General features: G+C 44.0%; 1 protein-coding gene across 4 annotated transcripts in view; it reads left to right on the forward strand.

Moving 5' to 3' along the window:
- Positions 1 to 25,702, forward strand: part of LOC124259255 (serine/arginine repetitive matrix protein 2-like) — a 151,084-nt gene that overhangs the window by 45,055 nt on the left and 80,327 nt on the right. The window lies entirely within an intron of this gene.

Here is a 25,702-nt window from a genome sequence, read left to right on the forward strand (position 1 = left end):
TTCTTGTGTATGTACATTGCCCTTCCCCATTTCCTACTTGGCCTGGCTTGTTGCATAAGGAATGAGTGCTTGTCATCAAAATAAAGATGTTTAACTTCTGAAAGGGTGCTTTGTGGATGTAGGTCCATCAACGACTTACATATGTCTAAGCGTCATACCAAAAGACGTTAACATATGGTACTTGTTGGTCCCTGCCTGGCGCTCGGCATTAATGGGTACAACAAGGACTTGTCGGCTCGGAGCCAGTATAATGTGTCTGAGTGGGGTATTCATGCTTCACTGCGGCATGGTATCTCAGTGGGCTAGCACTATAAAACCAGCTTCAGTCTGGGCTAGTACAAGCAGCCGCACATACACATACACACGCATGCACGTTGTCATGTGAGCGAAATATTTTCAAGCACGACGTTAAACCCAATTTCACCTCACCTCACATATTTCATTTTCATATTTCTCATTGGGGGATGCCTTTGAAAAATTACACTTTTGATGTCATTAAATCTGAAATCTGTAAAACATATTTTGAATGGTTTCCTCATCTGAGTGGTAATTATAACATTGGTTAAAATTGTGTAAAAAACATGAATTTCTCCAGTGAAAAGCCTTTTTAAAACTACTCCAGGCTTCATCCTAGATGTTACCTCTGCTTGTCGCTGGCCACGTAGCTCAAAGCAACCTGCAAGAAGAGAACAGGTTCATCCCGAACACAGCCGTGTGGAGGGATAGCCCAGTGGTTAAAGCATTTGTTTGTCACACTGATGATCCGGGTTCGATTCCCCACATGGGTACAATGTGTGAAGCTCATTCCTGGTGTCCCCTGCTGGAATAAGTGACATAAAACTATACTCACTCACTCACCCACTAGCCTAACACAGGGTGGGTCTAATATCCCTAACACAGGCTGGGTCTAATACACAGGCATTGCCCCTAACATTAACACAGGCTGGGTCTTATACACAGGCATTGCCCCTAACACAGTCTGGGTCTTATACACGCTGGATCTGTAACACAGACTGGGTCTTATACACGGTGGATCTGTAACACAGACTGGGTCTTATACACGGTGGATCTGTAACATAGACTGGGTCTTATACACGGTGGATCTGTAACACAGACTGGATCTTATACACGGTGGATCTGTAACACAGACTGGGTCTTATACACGGTGGATCTGTAACATAGACTGGGTCTTATACACGGTGGATCTGTAACACAGACTGGGTCTTATACACTGTGGATCTGTAACATAGACTGGGTCTTATACACGGTGGATCTGTAACACAGACTGGGTCTTATACACGGTGGATCTGTAACACAGACTGGGTCTTATACACGGTGGATCTGTAACACAGACTGGGTCTTATACACGGTGGATCTGTAACATAGACTTGGTCTTATACACGGTGAATCTGTAACATAGACTGGGTCTTATACACGGTGGATCTGTAACATAGACTGGGTCTTATACACGGTGAATCTGTAACACAGACTGGGTCTTATACACGGTGGATCTGTAACATAGACTGGGTCTTATACGGTGGATCTGTAACATAGACTGGGTCTTATACACGGTGGATCTGTAACACAGACTGGGTCTTATACACGGTGGATCTGTAACACAGACTGGGTCTTATATACGGTGGATCTGTAACATAGACTGGGTCTTATACGGTGGATCTGTAACATAGACTGGGTCTTATACACGGTGGATCTGTAACACAGACTGGGTCTTATACGTCGAATCTGTAACATAGACTTGGTCTTATACACGGTGGATCTGTGACAGACTGGGTGTTATACACGATGGATCTGTAACACAGACTGGGTCTTATACACGGTGGATCTGTAACACAGACTGGGTCTTATACACGGTGGATCTGTAACACAGACTGGGTCTTATACACGGTGGATCTGTAACATAGACTGGGTCTTATACACGGTGGATCTGTAACATAGACTGGGTCTTATACACGGTGGATCTGTAACACAGACTGGGTCTTATACACGGTGGATCTGTAACACAGGCTGGGTCTCTTACACAGATTGGATCTCTAACACAGACTGGATTTGTAACAAAGACTGAGTGTCTAATACAGGGTGGATCCCTAGCACATCATTGTACCTTATGAGAACATGATAGGTAATCAAAGAATAAATTGGCATTCCAGGAAGTGCTATCCAAAACATGGTGTTCGGAAGTTTCCCTCTCTCGATTTTTTTAAATATCTGAATAATTGTAAAAAATTCTTCATATTCACAGTAAGGAAAGTTGCTCCTTCACTGATGATGTTTGCTGAAGTTGGTGATGATTTCATCGAATATTCATCAATAGGACTTGAGATGCTGCAGTTTATCACCTTTCATCCCCAAAGAAGAATGTATGGCATCCTTCCCTGTAAACATTGTGATGGGCTCCTAAGTAAATATGATCTACTCTCTGCTGGTACTGAAGCCATGCCTACCCAACACATGATAGCTGCTACACTGATCGAAGAAGACCAACATTGAGGGTTAGGCCCTGCTGCTGCACTGATTGTAGTTATCGCATGTGGCTTATCCTGACTTGTGGAGATAACCACAGTACCTGTCCGGTCCCACTTAAAACATTGTATTACACTGAAGGACTCCCTGCTGGAATGTCGCCCCCGGAAAAGAACATCTTTACCTTGTTGATTGTTCATGAAGCGACGTTATCAGGGGAACAAATATTTGCCATGTTAATGAAAAGTTTTAGTGAGAATTGACTGACGTGGCTGGTCTTTAAGAATTGCGACTGACATGTCTGTTTATCACCCCTATCAGAGCGTAATAATGAAGTTTGGCCAGTTAGGAAGGAGTCGGTATTGACCCTGATGTTTGTCATAACGTCTGTGCTTTGATAACATCACAACACTAACATTGGAAAGCAGCAGCAGTCACATGGGGAGGTAACTCTAACTTGCTGACTGCTGGCTGGCTGCTGTTTGTGCTACAGGGCTTCACTGAGTAGGCGTAACTAGGTGAACATTGTCTTGAGAGTCAGCGGCACAAGTTTTGTCATTGTCAATCTGCAAATCACTTGAAAATAAATGTTTGATTTTAGCCCTGAATAGCTTAGAAAGGCAAATATCAATCAAATTTTCACACCTCTTCTGAACTACATATAATATTGTAGTCCTGAAATTCTGTGAGTGTTACCATGATATCACTTGTTTTACAGGTAGTTTTTATCTTGTGATTTTGCCAGTGTTTATTATGGTGTTTATTTACATTGAATGTAGTGAAGCAAATATAGTTCAGTGCTATTGTGTATAAAAGCTTGTGTATTCAACCAAAGATGTAAATAACAAAAAGGATACAGTGCATCATTTTTAAAACAATGACCTAGGACCTTCAGTGGTGATGAGGCAGCACCATACTGGTAGCGCCATGCTGACTGGCATCAGTTCCTCGGGTAAGTGTGTCCCTGTATAGTGCATACCATATGGCAGGAAGTCATCAGGCCTGCAGTGTCGCTGTAAACCATGTGGCAGGAAGTCATCAGGCCTGCAGTGTCGCTGTATACCATGTGGCAGGAAGTCATCAGGCCTGCAGTGTCGCTGTATAGTGTATACCATGTGGCAGGAAGTCATCAGGCCTGCAGTGCCGCTGTATACCATGTGGCAGGAAGTCATCAGGCCTGCAGTGTCGCTGTATACCATGTGGCAGGAAGTCATCAGGCCTGCAGTGTCGCTGTATACCATGTGGCAGGAAGTCATCAGGCCTGCTGTGCGCTGTATACCATGTGGCAGGAAGTCATCAGGCCTGCAGTGTCGCTGTATACCATGTGGCAGGAAGTCATCAGGCCTGCAGTGTCGCTGTATACCATGTGGCAGGAAGTCATCAGGCCCGCTGTGTCCCTGTATAGTGTATACCATGTGGCAGGAAGTCATCAGGCCCGCTGTGTCGCTGTATACCATGTGGCAGGAAGTCATCAGGCCTGCAGTGTCGCTGTATACCATGTGGCAGGAAGTCATCAGGCCCGCTGTGTCCCTGTATAGTGCATACCATGTGGCAGGAAGTCATCAGGCCTGCAGTGTCGCTGTATACCATGTGGCAGGAAGTCATCAGGCCCGCTGTGTCCCTGTATAGTGTATACCATGTGGCAGGAAGTCATCAGGCCTGCAGTGCCGCTGTATACCATGTGGCAGGAAGTCATCAGGCCGGCGGTGCAGTGTCGCTGTATACCATGTGGCAGGAAGTCATCAGGCCTGCTGTGTCCCTGTGTAGAGTATACCATGTGGCAGGGAGTCATCAGGCCTGCAGTGCCGCTGTATACCATGTGGCAGGAAGTCATCAGGCCTGCAGTGTCGCTGTATACCATGTGGCAGGAAGTCATCAGGCCCGCTGTGTCGCTGTATACCATGTGGCAGGAAGTCATCAGGCCTGCAGTGTCGCTGTATACCATGTGGCAGGAAGTCATCAGGCCTGCAGTGTCGCTGTATACCATGTGGCAGGAAGTCATCAGGCCCGCTGTGTCCCTGTATAGTGTATACCATGTGGCAGGAAGTCATCAGGCCTGCAGTGCCGCTGTATACCATGTGGCAGGAAGTCATCAGGCCTGCAGTGTCGCTGTATACCATGTGGCAGGGAGTCATCAGGCCTGCTGTGTCGCTGTATACCATGTGGAAGGAAGTCATCAGGCCTGCAGTGTCGCTGTATACCATGTGGCAGGAAGTCATCAGGCCTGCTGTGTCGCTGTATACCATGTGGCAGGAAGTCATCAGGCCTGCAGTGTCGCTGTATACCATGTGGCAGGAAGTCATCAGGCCTGCGGTGTGGCTGTATACCATGTGGCAGGAAGTCATCAGGCCTGCAGTGTCGCGCTGTATACCATGTGGCAGGAAGTCATCAGGCCTGCAGTGTCGCTGTATACCATGTGGCAGGAAGTCATCAGGCCTGCAGTGTCGCTGTATACCATGTGGCAGGAAGTCATCAGGCCCTGCTGTGTCATCAGGCCGCTGTATATACCATGTGGCAGGAAGTCATCAGGCCTGCAGTGTAAGCTGTATACCATGTGGCAGGAAGTCATCAGGCCTGCAGTGCCGCTGTATACCATGTGGCAGGAAGTCATCAGGCCCGCTGTGTCCCTGTATAGTGTATACCATGTGGCAGGAAGTCATCAGGCCTGCAGTGCCGCTGTATACCATGTGGCAGGAAGTCATCAGGCCTGCAGTGTCGCTGTATACCATGTGGCAGGAAGTCATCAGGCCCGCTGTGTCCCTGTATAGTGTATACCATGTGGCAGGAAGTCATCAGGCCCGCTGTGTCGCTGTATAGTGTATACCATGTGGCAGGAAGTCATCAGGCCCGCCTTGTCACTGTATAGTGTATACCATGATTTTTTTTAGGTTTGGTAAATAGTTGGGAAATCCTGTTAGTGGGACCACCATTGTTTTTAGTAGGCCCACTGTGAAAATTTGCCAGCTCGCAAAACACAAAGCAAGCACTGAAAGTTGTATGAGATTGTTGTTGTGGTGGTAATGCTGGTTATACACCTTCCTCCTCTCCCCAGTCCTACTTAGACACAGTGTTGTTGATCATTGCTGTACAAGTGATGGAGCCCATGGCCCCTCTGGACCAACAATATGGAGGCCGTTTCCTGAGAGGGGCTCATCAGCCTGTGGCAACGGACATCATGAGCAGCAAGGGAAATCACATAACAGCGTTTGTTTTCTCTTTGTTAATTTTGACTAGTTATGTCTGTTTCATCATGTTCCATCTCATCTGGAGGAGGTTGATCATGTCCTACTACTGTTGGCCTGGCGGTGTCCTTTCCCTGCAAACATGCTATGGCACTGTTTGCCTTTGCTGGGTCAATAATTAGTTAATGAAGACAACACATGAATCTCACTCTGTTGATTGGGATTGTCTGGCCACAGTGGACCTGTGCTGGAATCAGGCCAATAAATTCCTTGTCACTGGTTTCAGATGCAGCTTCAACACACATGAAGAACTTGTTTAACATTGGTCATGTATGTGGACCTTCATCACTGTCAGGAGTAGAGGAGACACCAAGGACAATGTCTACTGTTATACAGCACCGTTATACAGCAAACACTACATGACTCACTCTGGATTCCTGTCAGCTTGATACTTTGTTCAGTTTCGTTATCACTTCCTAGTCTTATTTGAACCCCAGCAGGGTTTTCTTGAAAACCAATACTTAATCTGAACTTGCTGTCACTTGTTGTAGTCATTTTGACAGGAGACCAGTACCACTGTTTGACTTAGCCATTAGTCTTAAGACTAATTCTGTCCTGTAACACAGACTAAAAACTAAAAGACTAAACCCAGTCCATCAATACTGAAACTCTGCCAAGACCAGTGGCAGAAACAAGAAGTATCCCCTTTTACAGATTTGCAAGAAGGTTTCAAGAAATATTTTATGAAGTGTTATTCTTTTTTTTTATTTCAGCTCTGATATTTGTCAAGTTTGATGAACAAGTTAATGCTGTCCAAGTTACTGTAACCTATAACTGAAGTCAGTTCAACAAGTTATGATACACATGAACATACCTGCTACTGTAATCTATAACTGAAGTCAGTTCAACAAGTTATGATCCACATCCTGCTACTGTAACCTGTAACTGAAGTCAGTTCAACAAGTTATGATCCACATGAACGTACCTGCTACTGTAACCTATAACTGAAGTCAGTTCAAAAAGTTATGATCCACATGAACGTACCTGCTACTGTAACCTATAACTGAAGTCAGTTCAACAAGTTATGATCCACATGAACATACCTGCTACTGTGACCTATAACTGAAGTCAGTTCAACAAGTTATGATCCACATGAACGTACCTGCTACTGTAACCTATAACTGAAGTCAGTTCAACAAGTTATGATCCACATGAACGTACCTGCTACTGTAACCTATAACTGAAGTCAGTTCAACAAGTTATGATCCACATGAACGTACCTGCTACTGTGACCTATAACTGAAGTCAGTTCAACAAGTTATGATACACATGAACATACCTGCTACTGTAATCTATAACTGAAGTCAGTTCAACAAGTTATGATCCACATCCTGCTACTGTAACCTGTAACTGAAGTCAGTTCAACAAGTTATGATCCACATGAACGTACCTGCTACTGTAACCTATAACTGAAGTCAGTTCAAAAAGTTATGATCCACATGAACGTACCTGCTACTGTAACCTATAACTGAAGTCAGTTCAACAAGTTATGATCCACATGAACATACCTGCTACTGTGACCTATAACTGAAGTCAGTTCAACAAGTTATGATCCACATGAACATACCTGCTACTGTAACCTATAACTGAAGTCAGTTCAACAAGTTATGATCCACATGAACATACCTGCTACTGTAACCTATAACTGAAGTCAGTTCAACAAGTTATGATCCACATGAACATACCTGCTACTGTGACCTATAACTGAAGTCAGTTCAACAAGTTATGATCCACATGAACATACCTGCTACTGTGATCTATAACTGAAGTCAGTTCAACAAGTTATGATCCACATGAACATACCTGCTACTGTGACCTATAACTGAAGTCAGTTCAACAAGTTATGATCCACATGAACGTACCTGCTACTGTAACCTATAACTGAAGTCAGTTCAACAAGTTATGATCCACATGAACGTACCTGCTACTGTGACCTATAACTGAAGTCAGTTCAACAAGTTATGATCCACATCCTGCTACTGTAACCTATAACTGAAGTCAGTTCAACAAGTTATGATCCACATGAACATACCTGCTACTGTGACCTATAACTGAAGTCAGTTCAACAAGTTATGATCCACATGAACGTACCTGCTACTGTAACCTATAACTGAAGTCAGTTCAACAAGTTATGATCCACATGAACGTACCTGCTACTGTGACCTATAACTGAAGTCAGTTCAACAAGTTATGATCCACATGAACGTACCTGCTACTGTGACCTATAACTGAAGTCAGTTCAACAAGTTATGATCCACATGAACATACCTGCTACTGTAACCTATAACTGAAGTCAGTTCAACAAGTTATGATCCACATGAACGTACCTGCTACTGTGACCTATAACTGAAGTCAGTTCAACAAGTTATGATCCACATGAAGCATTACCTGCTACTGTGACCTATAACTGAAGTCAGTTCAACAAGTTATGATCCACATGAACATACCTGCTACTGTGACCTATAACTGAAGTCAGTTCAACAAGTTATGATCCACATGAACATACCTGCTACTGTGATCTATAACTGAAGTCAGTTCAACAAGTTATGATCCACATGAACATACCTGCTACTGTGACCTATAACTGAAGTCAGTTCAACAGCACTCAAACTTGTTTGGAGTTGTGGGTCGTCACGTTTGGCATTTCTTACTTGTTCCATATAAATTTTATATGCATTTGTGTAAGGCATCACAGATTATTATGTATAATTGAAAGGGATTCATCATAGCAAGAGTTAAGTTTATTTTGAATGTCAATCTGTTCCATTTTGATAAGGAATATTTAAACCAGTATATGGTAATGCAGTGGGCAGTTAGTTGGAAACAATTATGGAAACCCAAGTGAGAGAGCAGTTATGACCTAATGTCCTATAAAACAACTTGGAGACGTTTCTTTGACAATTGTTTTATGCTGAAGACACAAAGGCAACTCTTGTTTCATACCATTCTTTATAATTTTAGCAAACCTCTCGATTCTACCATGGATTCCAGTTACTATGAAATTTCATTTATCGAAACGTATGTAGATGTAATCTAGAAACAGATACAGGCTATAAACCTACTGATACTGAGCAATATCTACATTTTTCATCCTGTCACGTAAGTCATGGCGATATAAGTTAGCAAAGTGTATGTGCATAGTTGCATCAAATATATTTACAAGGAACATGCATCTTGTGAAAAGGAAATCTACAATCCCATGGATTCCAGATTCAACATGTGGAAGATGAAATACAGAGAGCCACAGACAGAAAGTCATTGTTAATTGTGTATGATAAGCACAAAAATAGCACTGTCTACCCTATGTGTCTGCACATAACCCAGAGAATCCCCAACTTTTCCACAGCATTCCAATTTTGAATGATGATGTTAATTTAAATTTAATTTTGACTAATGCAACAATGATGAAAAGTAAACACAGAGTCTTTTAACTTACAAAAGATATTAACATGTGCCAAACAGGGAAACCGTGGAACTTAGGAATATGTAAATTTCATGTATAAATTTCAAAACCCGGAAGCAACTATTCCATGCATGCTTTAACCTTGACTTCTCTCCAAAATATATTTTTCATGTTATAATATGCCAAGGTTGTCATGAGGAATACATTGGACAAACAGAGTGCTTAGGTGTCCTGACACAACAGCTTAGGCCCCCCAAAATAGGGTGCATCCCATTGATGGCTCACACCAGTTAGTGCACAGCTGGATTGAAAATAATATTTAATAAATATTTATATTTTTTTTTAAATGATTATTGTTGATAGCATGCAGTGTAAAGCTGGAAAAAAAAATTCATATAAAATGTGTCCATCTTTGAAAAGGTAAAAACAATTTTTTTAAAGTTTTTATATATACCATGGTCATTTCACATTAATTTTCGACCCGCTGTCTGCATGCACAGACAATCCACCCATGTACAGTCCCAGCACTATTAACACTGTATAACACAGACAATCCACCCGAGTATGGTCCCAACACTATTTAACACTGTATAAACAGACAACCCACCCTTGTATGGTCCCAACACTATTCAACACTGTACAACACAGACAATCCACCCGAGTATGGTCCCAACACTATTTAACACTGTATAACACAGACAATCCACCCGTGTATGGTCTGAGGACTTTTTAACACTGTAGTAGTAGGGGGAATGATAAGAAAAACCTGTATAGGTACACCTTGCTCAGAAGCTTCCATACGGGCTAATTCTGCTACCAGCCTAGGTGAAAATGAGTGTTTGCCCAATCCCTTCGACAAGACCACTTTCGGCTGCTTCCAGTGCAGTGCACTCCCAGTTAGAGCTATGTGGGTGCATGGATATAGAAATATGCCAGGAACCAAGCTCTCGCGCGAAGCCTATACCGAGATCCGATCGGGTCGTTTGTCCCTTCGGGAAGCGAAGAGGAAGTACCACATATCGCAAGCTCGATACACGCGAATCCGAGGTGGTATAGACAAGCCCCAGACGACGACAACTCCCGACATATCCGAAGACTTGAGGCCCTGCTGCAGAAGTGTCGCCCCATGTTGCTTTCCGACCGAGAGAAACAAATCCTGGAGCAATCGGGGGACACCTTCTGAACGCTACCAGATCCCCAAACAGTTTCTCGAACTCTATTTGCTGTGCTTTAAGCCCACACTAGTAGAAGCCGGCAAAATAGTCGATTTCGTCTACATCTACCCACCCCACCAATTTCGACCCTCGGCGGGCAAACTCCGAATCATTCTCGCCGATGACTGCGATCCGGTCCCAAGGACAGGCACAACCAATGCACCGACTGTCTCGCCACTCTATCGGAACTGCCTGCTCTCTTTGGACCCGACAACTCTACGTGCAAGTCGCGGCGCCATCGACCACCGCGCCGACAGCAAGAAATGTGTTCTCTGGGAAAAGAAAGCAATAGACTACACACCCCAGGAGGCGACTCCCACTCGAGGTTCGAAGAGAGATCGTGGTCAACAGCTGTTTCGCAAAATATAGAGAACCTGTCACGACAACGCCTGTGCTTTCTGGAGCATACGGTATGCACTCCTCGCCAGCAAATTGGTGGACCGTTGTCCGTGCAAGGAGAAAGAGTCTTGTATCTTCCGGCAGCTATCGGGGAAGCAGAGGTACCACAGGGGCGGACGGGCAATATTTGGCATACCCCATTGCCCAACTATGGCGGACCCAAGGATATGGAAGTAGCACCCCCTCCGTGCAGCGAACACCGAAAAGCCCATGAGAACGCCCCAGAAGGAGTCTACATGTGCAAAAGTTTGCTGTAGCGAGATACAAAGGGAAGAACCGGCTGTTGTTGCTCCCCGATCCCCGACTGGGGAAACGATTCCAGTCACGGCTACAAGATACAGCGATTCGGGACGCGGTGGAATAGAACGCCTACGGTTGGTGCGGGAACCGTTTCTGTGCGCTTCGGCAAAATCTGCTACTCGCCTATATCGGAAAAGAAAGATGATAGAGAAGTAGAATTGCTGCTTCCTGACCTTGGGCGAGAATAGGTTCTATGGGTCCTGCACCACAGGGCTAGGGAGAGTAGACCCTCCAACAGCTCGCCTAGTATTTTTTGCAGATGCAGTCGCGGGCTGGGGGTTGCAAAGGCGAATGGAGTCGTACACTTGTCTAGGCCCGTTTTCGTATTCCAACTGCTTTTCGTGGAAATCGTGGTACGGAAAGTATACCCTACTACATTACTTTTTTCCCCCAAAACGCTGCATACCACTCTCTACTCCATATGGAAGGGATCCCCACGTTTGGTCTTGGGTGTTTCTACCTTCTCTGCCGGTGTGTGGAGGGGGTGCGAAGGAGGAGGAAACTGGTTTGCTGTGCTTCCAGGTCTTGTACACAATCTTCCAGAGAAAAACAGCTGCTAGCGAAAGGTAGGTCCACCTTTGGGCTGTTTCTAGCATCTGCCGCACCTTCTGGATATCCAGACGGGTCTCTTCTTGTTCCTCCTCGGCGTTTTCTATTTCCTCTTCCTCGTCGTCCTTGTCCAGCATCGACAAGATGTCGACCAACAAATTCGTGGTTTGCTCCACACGAGCCGGCAACGCATTTGTGGTTTGCTCCACACAAGCCGACATCGCTGCTGTTTGCTCCACACGAGCCTCTAGCCTCCCCAAGCGGTCGTAGAAGTCCTGGACGGTGGGCGCAGTCGGCTCTGCAGCAGGCAATATGCTGCTGGTAGACGGCTCGCTGGGGGGCAAGATGGCCGCAGGCAATAAGCTGCTGGTAGACGTTGAGCTAGCGGCAGCAGGCAATGCGTCTGTGCTGGGGGCCAACGCTTCCTCTCCAGTGGTGTCGCTAGACAAGTGTACGACTCCATTCGCCTTTGCAACCCCCAGCCCGCGACTGCATCTGCAAAAATACTAGGCGAGCTGTTGGAGGGTCTACTCTCCCTAGCCCTGTGGTGCAGGACCCATAGAACCTATTCTCGCCCAAGGTCAGGAAGCAGCAATTCTACTTCTCTATCGTCTTTCTTTTCCGATATAGGTGAGTAGCAGATTTTGCCGAGCGTGCACAGAAACGGTTCCCGCACCAACCGTAGGCGTTCTATTCCACCGGCGGCCCGAATCGATTCTCGTATCTTGTAGCCGTAGACTGGAATCGTTTCCCCAGTCGGGGATCGAAAGTAGCAACAACAGCCGGTTCTTCCCTTTGTATCTCGCTACAGCAAACTTTTGCACATGTAGACTCCTTCTGGGACGCGTTAGCGGTTTTTCGGTGTTCGCTGCGGAGGGGGTGCTACTTCCATATCCTTGGGTCCGCCATAGTTGGGCAATGGGGTATGCCAAATATTGCCCGTCCCTGTGGTACCTCTGCTTCCCCGATAGCTGCCGGAAGATACAAGACTCTTTCTCCTTGCACGGACAACGGTCCACCAATTTGCTGGCGAGGAGTGCATACCGTGATGCTCCAGAAAGCACAGGCGTTGTCGTACAGGTTCTCTATATTTGCGAAACAGCTGTTGACCACGATCTCGCCGGGAACCTCGAAAGTGGGAGTAAGCTCCTGGGGTGTGTAGTCTATTGCTTTCTTTTCCCAGAGAACACATTTCTTGCTGTCGACGCGAGTGGTCGATGGCGCCCGCACTTGCGTAGAGTTGTCGGGTCCAAAGAGAGCAGGCAGTTCCGATAGAGTGGCGAGACAGTCGGTGCATTGGTTGTGCCTGTCCTTGGGACCCGGATCGCAGTCATCGGCGAGAATGATTCGGAGTTTGCCCGCCGAGGGTTGAAATTGGTGGGGTGGGTAGATGTAGACGAAATCGACTATTTTGCCGGCTTCTACTAGTGGGGGCTTAAAGCACAGCAAATAGAGTTCGAGAAACTGTTTGGGGATCTGGTAGCGTTAAGTAGAAGGTGTGTCCCGATTGCTCCAGGATTTGTTTCTCTCGGTTTCGGAAAGCAACATGGGCGACACTTCTGCAGCAGGGCCTCGAAGTCTTCGGATATGTCGGGGAGTTGTCGCCGTCTGGGGCTTGTCTATACCACCGGATTCGCGTGCGGTATCGAGCTTGCGATATGTGGTACTTCCTCTTCGCCTTCGAAGGGACAAAGCGACCGATCGGATCTCGGTATAGGCTTGGCGAGCTTGGTTCCTGGCATATTTCTATATCCATGCACCCACATAGCTCTAACTGGGAGTGCTCTGCACTGGAAGCAGCGAAAGTGGTCTTGTCGAAGGGATTGGGCAAACACTCATTTTCACCTAGGCTGGTAGCAGAATTAGCCCGTATGGAAGCTTCTGAGCAAGGTGTACCTATACAGGTTTTTCTTATCATTCCCCCTACTACTACAGTGTTAAAAAGTCCTCAGACCATACACGGGTGGATTGTCTGTGTTATACAGTGTTAAATAGTGTTGGGACCATACTCGGGTGGATTGTCTGTGTTGTACAGTGTTGAATAGTGTTGGGACCATACAAGGGTGGGTTGTCTGTTTATACAGTGTTAAATAGTGTTGGGACCATACTCGGGTGGATTGTCTGTGTTATACAGTGTTAATAGTGCTGGGACTGTACATGGGTGGATTGTCTGTGCATGCAGACAGCGGGTCGAAAATTAATGTGAAATGACCATGGTATATATAAAAACTTTAAAAAAATTGTTTTTACCTTTTCAAAGATGGGGGGACCCGATCGGATCTCGGTATAGGCTTCGCGCGAGATCTTGGTTCCTGGCATATTTCTATATCCATGCACCCACATAGCTCTAACTGGGAGTGCACTGCACTGGAAGCAGCCGAAAGTGGTCTTGTCGAAGGGATTGGGCAAACACTCATTTTCACCTAGGCTGGTAGCAGAATTAGCCCGTATGGAAGCTTCTGAGCAAGGTGTACCTATACAGGTTTTTCTTATCATTCCCCCTACTACTACTGTACATCACAGACAATCCATCAATCCACCACTGTACGGTCCCAGCACTATTTCTCACTCTACTATGCTAACACCTTTTGTTCTATCCACTGTCCCCCGTGGTACAACATAATGATCATGCTATAATGTGGACTGTTTTTCATAATACTATAAGGCTGAAAACCCATTCCATAATGATTGTATGAGTCCAACTCTATCATAAGCCAGTGTTTGTCAATCAAATAGTGTTAACTCCAGATGTCCCAGCAAAGCTGATGTCAAATTCTTGGTAATATTCATGTCAACTCTGGAATTCTTTTATCACTGGTCATGAAACCTTTACTTGCTACTTCTGCATGAACTAATTAGGTAACAGTAGAGACATCCCTAGTTAATTACCTAGTTAATATGAAAATGAGATGGTAATTGTTATTGTCTGAATTTTACATGGAATAGTACATTCATGGATGTCATTGAGAAGTGAAGACATGCTTATTGATTTAACATTTGAGGAAAGGATTCATTAAAGAAAACATCAGTTTGTAGTGTGAACCTGATGATGGGTCTAAAGTCATCATTAATGCATGATACCAGCTTCAAAAGTAGACAGGGCTTCTCTTCAGATTGACTTGATACTTTCACAGATAGAAGTTCTTTCAGAAAGTGAGACATGGCTTCCTTCTAATTGAATAATCAAACAGTTGTCCTTTTTAGGTGCATAGTTGTGAGTTCAAGTCCTTGTTTTCATGCCAGATGTTTGATAAAACTGTAAAGAATATTCTGGCTGTCAGGTTTATCATTTGTCTGTTGTGGAGATGTTGATGTTTCCTTGTGTCCAGCATCCTGACGTTGTGGATGTGTTCATCTGACAGAAACCATTGCTTCATGATGTACGAGCTTGACTGGAGGCTGGCACTCTTGTTGTCACGTCACAGGTGACAGGAAAACTGAACAAATTACACTGTTTGAATGCAGCATTGTACAATGTCCTGTTACAATACTGTGTGTTTGTTTCAATAATAATAATGAGAATATTTATAACACGCCTTTCCCAGTCTCGATATCCTGCTAAAAGCACACGATCTGATCATTATAACCCCAAGGGGCGGTGGGGTAGCCTAGTGGTTAAAGCGTTCACTCGTCACCCCGAAGACCTGGGTTCAATTCCGCACATGGGCGCAATGTGTGAAGCCCATTTCTGGTGTCCCCTGTCGTGATATTGCTGGAATATTGCTAAAAGCGGCGTAAAACTAAACTCACTCAATTCTTACCTCGGATAACCCAAGCTGCCTGTTAGACACTAGAAGGTTAATAGTCACGACTTATTTCACCAGGTACCCATTTTCTGCCGGCAGAACAGGCAATTTCGAACAAACTCACTAAGGTGCGACCACATATATCATACATGCTTTGTTGTGGGGCAATACTGAAGTCCTAGAAATTTTCAGGAATCAAGGTGTCACACACAGTCACCCATCAAAGGACTTTCTGCCCCCAGCATTGCTTTAACTTCAACTGATTGTGACCTGAGTTCTATGCACAGGACCACACGCCAATATCAGTGTATTGACCCACTCACTGACCCACCAACATATTCACTGATCCACCTCCTCACTCACTAACCAACCACCTCATTCACTGACCCACCTCCTCACTCACTGACCCACTCCTCACCTGCTGACTCCCCTTCCTCACTCACTAACTCCCCACCTCCCTCACTGACCCACTCCCTGACCCACCCACTGACCCACCTATTGACCCACCCACCGATCCACCCACCGACCCACCCACTGACCCACCCACCAATCTGCCCACTGACCCACCCACCAACCTACCCACTGACCCACCTGTTGACCCCCCACTGACCCACTCCCTGACCTACCCACCGACCCACCCACTGACCCACTCCCTGACCCACCCACTGACCCAACCACCCACTGACCCACCTATTGACCCACCCACCGAAAAAAAATTCAGTTTTGTGCTAAAAGCTTACATGCAACGCAAAACACAACTTTGCAGATTCTGATACCTTTTGGTATGGACTTACAGTAACAAATTATCAAAAAATGGAAATTCAACTTATAAAGTTGAAAAATAACGCGATGAACTCCATTTCCCATCAGGAGAATTCCCCACTAGGACAATTTCCCACATGAAATTTCCCAAGCTTGACATTTCCCCACACCAGGCAATTTCCAATGATCATAAAATTGTAGTACAATAGATGCGATGGGATTAACTAATTTGTGCATTATGTGTATTAACTTGATAGGGGTGATGGGATTCACTGGAATTTCTTCATATTCAATACCAAGCTTTATCTAGGGAAGGCGCAGTCGATTTTGGTGACCTTCACATAATTTTCAAGGTCATGGCGACACTTAGAAGATTTCAGCATGTTAACTTGCATGTTAAGCTATCTCAAGTACTGTTCACTGCATTTTCTTCATATTTGACACCAAGCTTTATCTAGGGAAGGCGCAAGGCCCAGTCAATTTTGGTGACCTTCACTTTATTTTCAAGGTCACAGAGAGAGACACTTTGAAGATTTCAGCATATTGACCTGCATGTCATGCTTGTCAGCGAGATACCTCAAGAACCATTCACTGGAGTTTCTTCATATTTGACACCAAGCTTCATCCAGGGAAGGTGCAGGGCCCAGTCGATTTTGGTGACCTTCACTTTATTTTCAAGGTCACAGAGACACTTTGAAGATTTCAGCATGTTAAATTGCATGTTAAGATAGTCAGCAAGATATCTAAAAAATATTCACTGGACTGTCTTCATACTTGACACCAAGCTTCATCTAGGGCAGGCCCAAGGCTCAATCAATTTTGGTGACCTTCACATAATTTTCAGGGTCACAACGACACTATGAAGATTTCAGAATGTTAACCTGAATTGTCAGCCAGATATTTCAAGAACGGTTCCCTGGATTTTCTTCATAGACTTTCAAGACTTCCCTTGAATGTTTTTCAATAAGCAATTTCTTTAGTACTAGTTTTGCATATTTCATACACTATGACATTCATGTCAAGGTCGAAGTCAGTCTTAAAAATATGTGTGTGTTTGAACAACTAAAGAGCAAGATATCAAGAGAGGTTGACTGGTCATGTTTTTGTTGACATTTACCTTCATCTTACACTTTCATTACTTTATCAGTTTGATTTGATAATTTGCGGCGGGGGATTATGTCACCTTAGTGACAATGCTTGTTGCACTTTTGATTTGCGATTGTACGCTATAATTTTGTTGATTTGTTTTTTATAATCAGCAATGTATATTATATGTCATGAATAAATGATAATTGTGTATTAATTATGTCTGTTTTTTTGGTTGCATCTAAGCTTTAAAATATGTTTGCACATAACCCAGTAAGATTGTGTTAGACTTGACAGCTTTAGTCACAGACCCCAAGCAAAGCAAGTGAGGCAACTAAAAGGAATGAACTATTTTTGAAGGACATAATTTTTTAGTGTGATCAAATTTCCATGTTGAGAGATCTGCCTGTTATATGACCACCTTACTGTACACATAGTGAAAAGGGCCCTGCACCATTGTGCTTTCTAAACTTGTTAATCCCTCTTGCAGCTACTGATTATTTGTCGGGAAAATATCCATGTTTATGTAACTGTGAAGAAAAATCTATGGTGTGTAATGAGATGAAAACATTGTTTGATTTGCCTTTAGTTTGCTGAGGCGCCCGGCTATAGCAGGGAACAACTTTACTCTCTCTGTAATTGACAGAAGGGAAAGGTTTCATTGGAAATATGGAAAAGTGATGTTAGATCTAGTTCTGCTCTCTGATGACAATTGAAATAACGCTAGCTGAAAAAATAGAGAATCAAAATTGTATTGAAGATATTTCACACCCATTTGATGTTTTCCGTGAGTTCCCCAAATTGGATTCATAGAAACTTCAATGTCTGAAATGATTGTATTCACTGGCTTATTTCTGGGTAGCTGACAAGGCTTAGTTCAGTTCCCTGACTAGGAACAGTGTGTAAGTCTATGTGTAGGTAGCTGAGAGGTTAGTGTGTACATTACATCAAAATGTGAGGATTTGATTCCCTTCCCGGGTATGGTGTGTGAGGCTGGTCAGCAATAGAAACTTCAGTACTTCTGGTGGTACAAGGGCAAAATGTGAGGATTTGATTCCCTTCCCGGGTATGGTGTGTGAGGCTGGTCAGCAATAGAAACGTCAGTACTTCTGGTGGTACAAGGGCAAAATGTGAGGATTTGATTCCCTTCCCGGGTATGGTGTGTGAGGCTGGTCAGCAATAGAAACTTCAGTACTTCTGGTGGTACAAGGGCAAAATGTGAGGATTTGATTCCCTTCCCGAGTATGGTGTGTGAGGCTGGTCAGCAATAGAAACTTCAGTACTTCTGGTGGTACAAGGGCAAAATGTGAGGATTTGATTCCCTTCCCGAGTATGGTGTGTGAGGCTGGTCAGCAATAGAAACTTCAGTACTTCTGGTGGTACAAAGGGCAAAATGTGAGGATTTGATTCCCTTCCCAGTATGGTGTGTGAGGCTGGTCAGCAATAGAGAGGCGTCAGTACTTCTGGTGGTACAAAGGGCAAAATGTGAGGATTTGATTCCCTTCCAGTATGGTGTGTGAGGCTGGTCAGCAATAGAAACTTCAGTACTTCTGGTGGTACAAGGGCAAAATGTGAGGATTTGATTCCCTTCCCGGGTATTGTGTGTGAGGCTGGTCAGCATAGAAACTTCAGTACTTCTGGTGGTACAAGGGCAAAATGTGAGGATTTGATTCCCTTCCGGTATGGTGTGTGAGGCTAGTCAGCAATAGAAACTTCAGTACTTCTGGTGGTACAAGGGCAAAATGTGAGGATTTGATTCCCTTCCCGGGTATGGTGTGTGAGGCTGGTCAGCAATAGAAACTTCAGTACTTCTGGTGGTACAAGGGCAAAATGTGAGGATTTGATTCCCTTCCCGGGTATGGTGTGTGAGGCTGGTCAGCAATAGAAACTTCAGTACTTCTGGTGGTACAAGGGCAAAATGTGAGGATTTGATTCCCTTCCCGGGTATGGTGTGTGAGGCTGGTCAGCAATAGAAACTTCAGTACTTCTGGTGGTACAAGGGCAAAATGTGAGGATTTGATTCCCTTCCCGGGTATGGTGTGTGAGGCTGGTCAGCAATAGAAACTTCAGTACTTCTGGTGGTACAAGGGCAAAATGTGAGGATTTGATTCCCTTCCCGGGTATGGTGTGTGAGGCTAGTCAGCAATAGAAACTTCAGTACTTCTGGTGGTACAAGGGCAAAATGTGAGGATTTGATTCCCTTCCCGGGTATGGTGTGTGAGGCTGGTCAGCAATAGAAACTTCAGTACTTCTGGTGGTACAAGGGCAAAATGTGAGGATTTGATTCCCTTCCCGGGTATGGTGTGTGAGGCTAGTCAGCAATAGAAACTTCAGTACTTCTGGTGGTACAAGGGCAAAATGTGAGGATTTGATTCCCTTCCGGGGGTATGGTGTGTGAGGCTGGTCAGCAATAGAAACTTCAGTACTTCTGGTGGTACAAAAGGGCAAAATGTGAGGATTTGATTCCCTTCCGGGTATGGTGTGTGAGGCTGGTCAGCAATAGAAACTTCAGTACTTCTGGTGGTACAAGGGCAAAATGTGAGGATTTGATTCCCTTCGGGTATGGTGTGTGAGGCTAGTCAGCAATAGAAACTTCAGTACTTTCTGGTGGTACAAGGGCAAAATGTGAGGATTTGATTCCCTTCCCGGGTATGGTGTGTGAGGCTGGTCAGCAATAGAAACGTCAGTACTTCTGGTGGTACAAGGGCAAAATGTGAGGATTTGATTCCCTTCCCGGGTATGGTGTGTGAGGCTGGTCAGCAATAGAAACGCCAGTACTTCTGGTGGTACAAGGGCAAAATGTGAGGATTTGATTCCCTTCCCGGGTATGGTGTGTGAGGCTGGTCAGCAATAGAAACGTCAGTACTTCTGGTGGTACAAGGGCAAAATGTGAGGATTTGATTCCCTTCCCGGGTATGGTGTGTGAGGCTGGTCAGCAATAGAAACTTCAGTACTTCTGGTGGTACAAAGGGCAAAATGTGAGGATTTGATTCCGTTCCGGGTATGGTGTGTGAGGCTGGTCAGCAATAGAAACTTCAGTACTTCTGGTGGTACAAGGGCAAAATGTGAGGATTTGATTCCGTTCCGATGGTATGGTGTGTGAGGCTGGTCAGCAATAGAAACTTCAGTACTTCTGGTGGTACAAGGGCAAAATGTGAGGATTTGATTCCCTTCCCGGGTACGGTGTGTGAGGCTAGTCAGCAATAGAAACTTCAGTACTTCTGGTGGTACAAGGGCAAAATGTGAGGATTTGATTCCCTTCCCGGGTATGGTGTGTGAGGCTGGTCAGCAATAGAAACGTCAGTACTTCTGGTGGTACAAGGGCAAAATGTGAGGATTTGATTCCCTTCCCGGGTATGGTGTGTGAGGCTAGTCAGCAATAGAAACGTCAGTACTTCTGGTGGTACAAGGGCAAAATGTGAGGATTTGATTCCCTTCCCGGGTATGGTGTGTGAGGCTGGTCAGCAATAGAAACCTCTATACAATACAAGGGCAAAATGTCTGCATGTTTCACCTGTCCAGGCCGGATTCATTTAACACCCTTTTGGCCAAACAACTCGTCTACTTTTCAATATTCCTAGTTTCTTTGTTGTTAGTTTCTCAGTAGTCATATCTTCTCTGACTTTTGGCTGTTTGGTGATACTTAATGAAAACAATATGGACGTGTAATGTGGATGTGGTGAGATATAGCAGAGATTTAATGTTATTCAAAACCTCCATAATGTCTGCCAAATTGGTTTTTGCTATTTTTTTATACACTTGAATGTAAAGATAATTTTATGATGATCCCTAAGGCCAGCAGAAAACAGCCTGTGGAGATCTAACATTGATCCCCAATAATCCGTTACCTTAAAGATAGATGATGAGTTACCTTAAAGATAGATGATGAGATTCTTACACTGTGTGACCCTCTAGTTGCTGTAAGGTGAGGTAATTACACTGTGTGACCCTTCTAGTTGCTATAAGGGGAGGTAATTACACTGTGTGACCCTCTAGTTGCTATAACTGTGTGAGTTGCTGTAAAGTGAGGTAATTACACTGTGTGACCCCTGCTAGTTGCACTGTGTGACCCTCTAGTTGCTGTAAGGTGGGGTAATTACACTGTGTGACCCTCTAGTTGCTATAAGGTGAGGTAATTACACTGTGTGACCCTCTAGTTGCTGTAAAGTGAGGTAATTACACTGTGTGACCCTTCTAGTTGCTATAAGGGGAGGTAATTACACTGTGTGACCCTCTAGTTGCTATAAGGTGAGGTAGTTACACTGTGTGACCCTCTAGTTGCTTAAGGTGAGGTAATTACACTGTGTGACCCTCTAGTTGCTATAAGGTGAGGTAATTACACTGTGTGACCCTCTAGTTGCTATAAGGTGAGGTAATTACACTGTGTGACCCTCTAGTTGCTATAAGGTGAGGTAATTACACTGTGTGACCCTCTAGTTCCTATAAGGTGAGGTAATTACACTGTGTGTACCTCTAGTTGCTGTAAGGTGAGGTAGTTCCAGTGTGTGACCCTCTATTTGCTATAAGGTGAGGTAGTTCCATTGTGTGACCCTCTATTTGCTATAAGGTGAGGTAGTTACACTGTGTGACCCTCTAGTTGCTGTAAGGTGAGGTATATACAGTGTGTGATCTGGTTGCTATAAGGTTATGTAGTTCCAGTGTTTGATCTGCTATAAGGTGAGGTAGTTACTGTGTATGATCTGCTATAAGGTGAGGTAGTTACTGTGTATGATCTACCTTAAGGTGAGGTAATTACAGTGTGTGATCTGCCATAAGGTGAGGTAGTTACAGTGTGTGATCTGCTATAAGGTGAGGTAATTATAGTGTTTGATCTGCTATAAGGTGAGGTAATTACAGTGTGTGATCTGCTATAAGGTGAGGTAATTACTGTGTTTGATCTGCTATAAGGTGAGGTAATTACAGTGTGTGATCTGCTATAAGGTGAGGTAACTACAGTGTGTGATCTGCTATAAGGTGAGGTAATTACAGTGTTTGATCTGCTATAAGGTGAGGTAATTACAGTGTTTGATCTGCTATAAGGTGAGGTAATTACAGTGTGTGATCTGCTATAAGGTGAGGTAGTTACTGTGTATGATCTACCTTAAGGTGAGGTAATTACAGTGTGTGATCTGCCATAAGGTGAGGTAGTTACAGTGTGTGATCTGCTATAAGGTGAGGTAATTAGTGTTTTATCTGCTATAAGGTGAGGTAATTACAGTGTGTGATCTGCTATAAGGTGAGGTAGTTACAGTGTGTGATCTGCTATAAGGTGAGGTCATTACAGTGTGTGATCTGCTATAAGGTGAGGTAGTTAGTGTGTGATCTGCTATAAGGTGAGGTAATTACAGTGTGTGATCTGCTATAATGTGAGGTAGTTACAGTTTGTGATCTGCTATAAGGTGAGGTAATTACAGTGTGTGATCTGCTATAAGGTGAGGTAGTTACAGTGTGTGATCTGCTATAAGGTGAGGTAATTACAGTGTGTGATCTGCTATACGGTGAGGTAATTACAGTGTGATCTGCTATAAGGTGAGGTAATTACAGTGTATGATCTGCTATAAGGTGAAGTAATTACAGTGTGTGATCTGCTATAAGGTGAGGTAGTTACAGTGTGTGATCTGCTATAAGGTGAGGTAATTACAGTGTGATCTGCTATAAGGTGAGGTAATTACAGTGTATGATCTGCTATAAGGTGAGGTAATTACTGTGTATGATCTGCTATAAGGTGAGGTAATTACAGTGTGTGATCTGCTATAAGGTGAGGTAATTACAGTGTATGATCTGCTATAAGGTGAGGTAGTTCCAGTGTGTGATCTGCTATAAGGTTAGGTAATTACAGTGTGTGATCTGCTATAAGGTGTGGTAGTTATAGTGTTTGATCTGGTTGCTGTAAGGTGGGGTTGTTTTCCAACTCCATCACAAAAGGACTGCATGCCTGCCTGATTTTAACCCCTAATCAGATGTTTTAATTGAATCAGATGAAATGATCACTGCATAAGATTTGTACAATGGAAAAGCAGCATGTTTTGCCTGAAGGTACCTTGTATGTATTAATGTAATAACATATTATCTCTACAGCTAGTGAGCACTATGTCATTTATTTGAGACTAGCATGTCTAAAGCCATTCTTTCGTTCCAGTTTACAGATTATCATTACAGAGGTTTTGGTCAAGTGTTTTGCATGTTGTTACTCCAGTCAAGGTGGTAAAACTCGCCCTTCAACTTGTCTTGCATCCTTAATTCTCATTTACGGCTAGTCCCTCCGAGAGGCAATTGAAAATCCTCCTCTAATTTTCTGTCAAGCAAATTGGGAGCTGGTCCACATCAAAAAGATTTGAAAATTCCATGTGCATCAGCTTGGAGACAGCTTGGTGGAACCTTGAGATTATTGCCCACGTTAAGGGAATATCTAATGAAGCAGCGATTAGTCCATTTCCTGAACAGTAGCAGGCCCATGTCGCCCCTCACTGGGTAGCGGGACCTATTCTATGGATGTGTAGAGGAGATGAACACACGTCTTTTGTCTTAGTCCACAATTATTAGTGTGCTTATTGTCTCACATGAAACAGATTTGGTGAAAAAAGTGGGAGGAAATTCCTTTTTGAACATATTGGAAATTGGAGCAAATTGTCACTGTGAGCTTGTGAGGTTAGGAGAAGTCTGAAATATTTATCCACATTCAGGTTTTGAGAAGCTAGCGTCTTTTTGTAGTGCCGTGAGGGTCTATCTGATTTGTGGGGCAGGTGTTGATGTCGTTGTTCTGTCAGTGATATATTTAGCTGCAGAAGAACTAAGGTCAGGTAATTTCTTCAATGTTGGGATCTTAGATCAGGTAATTTCTTCAATGTTGGGATCTTAGATCAGGTAATTTCTTCAATGTTGGGATCTTAGATCAGGTAATTTCTTCAATGTTGGGATCTTAGATCAGCTGCAGAAAAACTAAGGTCAGGTAATTTCTTCAATGTTGGGATCTTAGATCAGGTAATTTTTTCAATGCTGGGATCTTAGAGTATGGTATTTATAACACAGGTGTCCAATCCAATCATCACTACAAGCTCAAATGATCCTTCATGTATGGTACTGAAGTTCCTTCAAGCAGTTGGTTGGTATTTCTAACACAGGTGTTCAGTCTCTGTCAACTGACGTTCCTTCCAGTATGGTATTTATAACACAGGTGTTCAGTCTCTGTCAACTGACGTTGGTTCCAGTAGGGTATTTACGATACAGGTGTTCAGTTTCTGTCAACTGAAGTTCCTTCCAGTAGGGTATTTATAACACAGGTGTCCAATCCCTGTCAACTGAAGTTCCTTCCAGTATGGTATTTCTAACACAGGTGTTCAGTCCCTGTCAACTGAAGTTCCTTCCAGTAGGGTATTTATGACACAGGTGTTCAGTCTCTGTCAACTGACGTTGGTTCCAGTAGGGTATTTATGACACAGGTGTTCAGTCTCTGTCAACTGAAGTTCCTTCCAGTAGGGTATTTACGATACAGGTGTTCAGTCTCTGTCAACTGGCGTTGGTTCCAGTAGGGTATTTATGACACAGGTGTTCAGTCTCTGTCAACTGAAGTTCCTTCCAGTAGGGTAAGGAAAGTGAATTTCATTTCACTAGCCCTTTTAGAAAAATCAACTAGCTGTAAGGCAGTGTGTGAAAAGAGTAAAGTTCAGATTTTGCAAATGTAAACAGCAAATCCAAAACCGTATCTTATCAAAAAGTCTTTCATGACCTGTGGCTTTCCATACCTCTTTTATTGGCCTTTGATCCCTGAGACTGCCACCCCAGGTTGAACAACCAGGTCAGTGTTTGTACAGCTTGCCCTATAGGGACATGTAGCTTATTCCCAGGGTAATCCAGCCATTGTTCCTCTCATAAACACTGCTGGCTTGGAGGTATGGAAAAGCCTGAGATACTGATGATAAATTTGCATGTCAGATTGTGATTATTTCGTGACTGAGCTAATCTTGATTAATGCAACTGGATCGATTGCAATCAATTATTAATTGATGCAGGAATTGGTAGCCTACTGTCCATCCACAGCCTTATCGGGTGGTGAAGTTATTGTGACATCGATCTGTCTTATTGCATGAGTAGCTCAGAGACAGGTGGATGTCCATTGCAGTATATTTTTCTAGCCTGTCTGATGCAGTGAACAACACCTTGTCAAGATTGCTGATGATGTCAGAGTGGTGGACTATTATTTGAAAAACCCCATTGTTTCTTGGAGTACCTATTCATCTTTTATAGTACTTTATTATTGATATTATTTTAGAAGTAGCTATGAGTCAGTTAAATATTACAGGGTTGTTCTGACTGGTAGGTGGGTAGATGTTCAGGAGTTTAAGACAGGCGTTACCAAGGGTTTGTTAAGACAGGGGTTACCAAGAGTTTGTAAATACTGGGGTTACCAAGGGTTTGTTAATACAGGGGTTACCAAGGGTTTAATACAGGGGTTACCAAGAGTTTGCTAATACAGGGGTTACCAAGAGTTTGTTAATACAGGGGTTACCAAGAGTTTGTTAA

Source organism: Haliotis rubra, unplaced genomic scaffold, assembly GCF_003918875.1.
Source record: "Haliotis rubra isolate DU_JTF1 unplaced genomic scaffold, ASM391887v1 Scf715, whole genome shotgun sequence".
NCBI classification, from domain to species: domain Eukaryota; kingdom Metazoa; phylum Mollusca; class Gastropoda; order Lepetellida; family Haliotidae; genus Haliotis; species Haliotis rubra.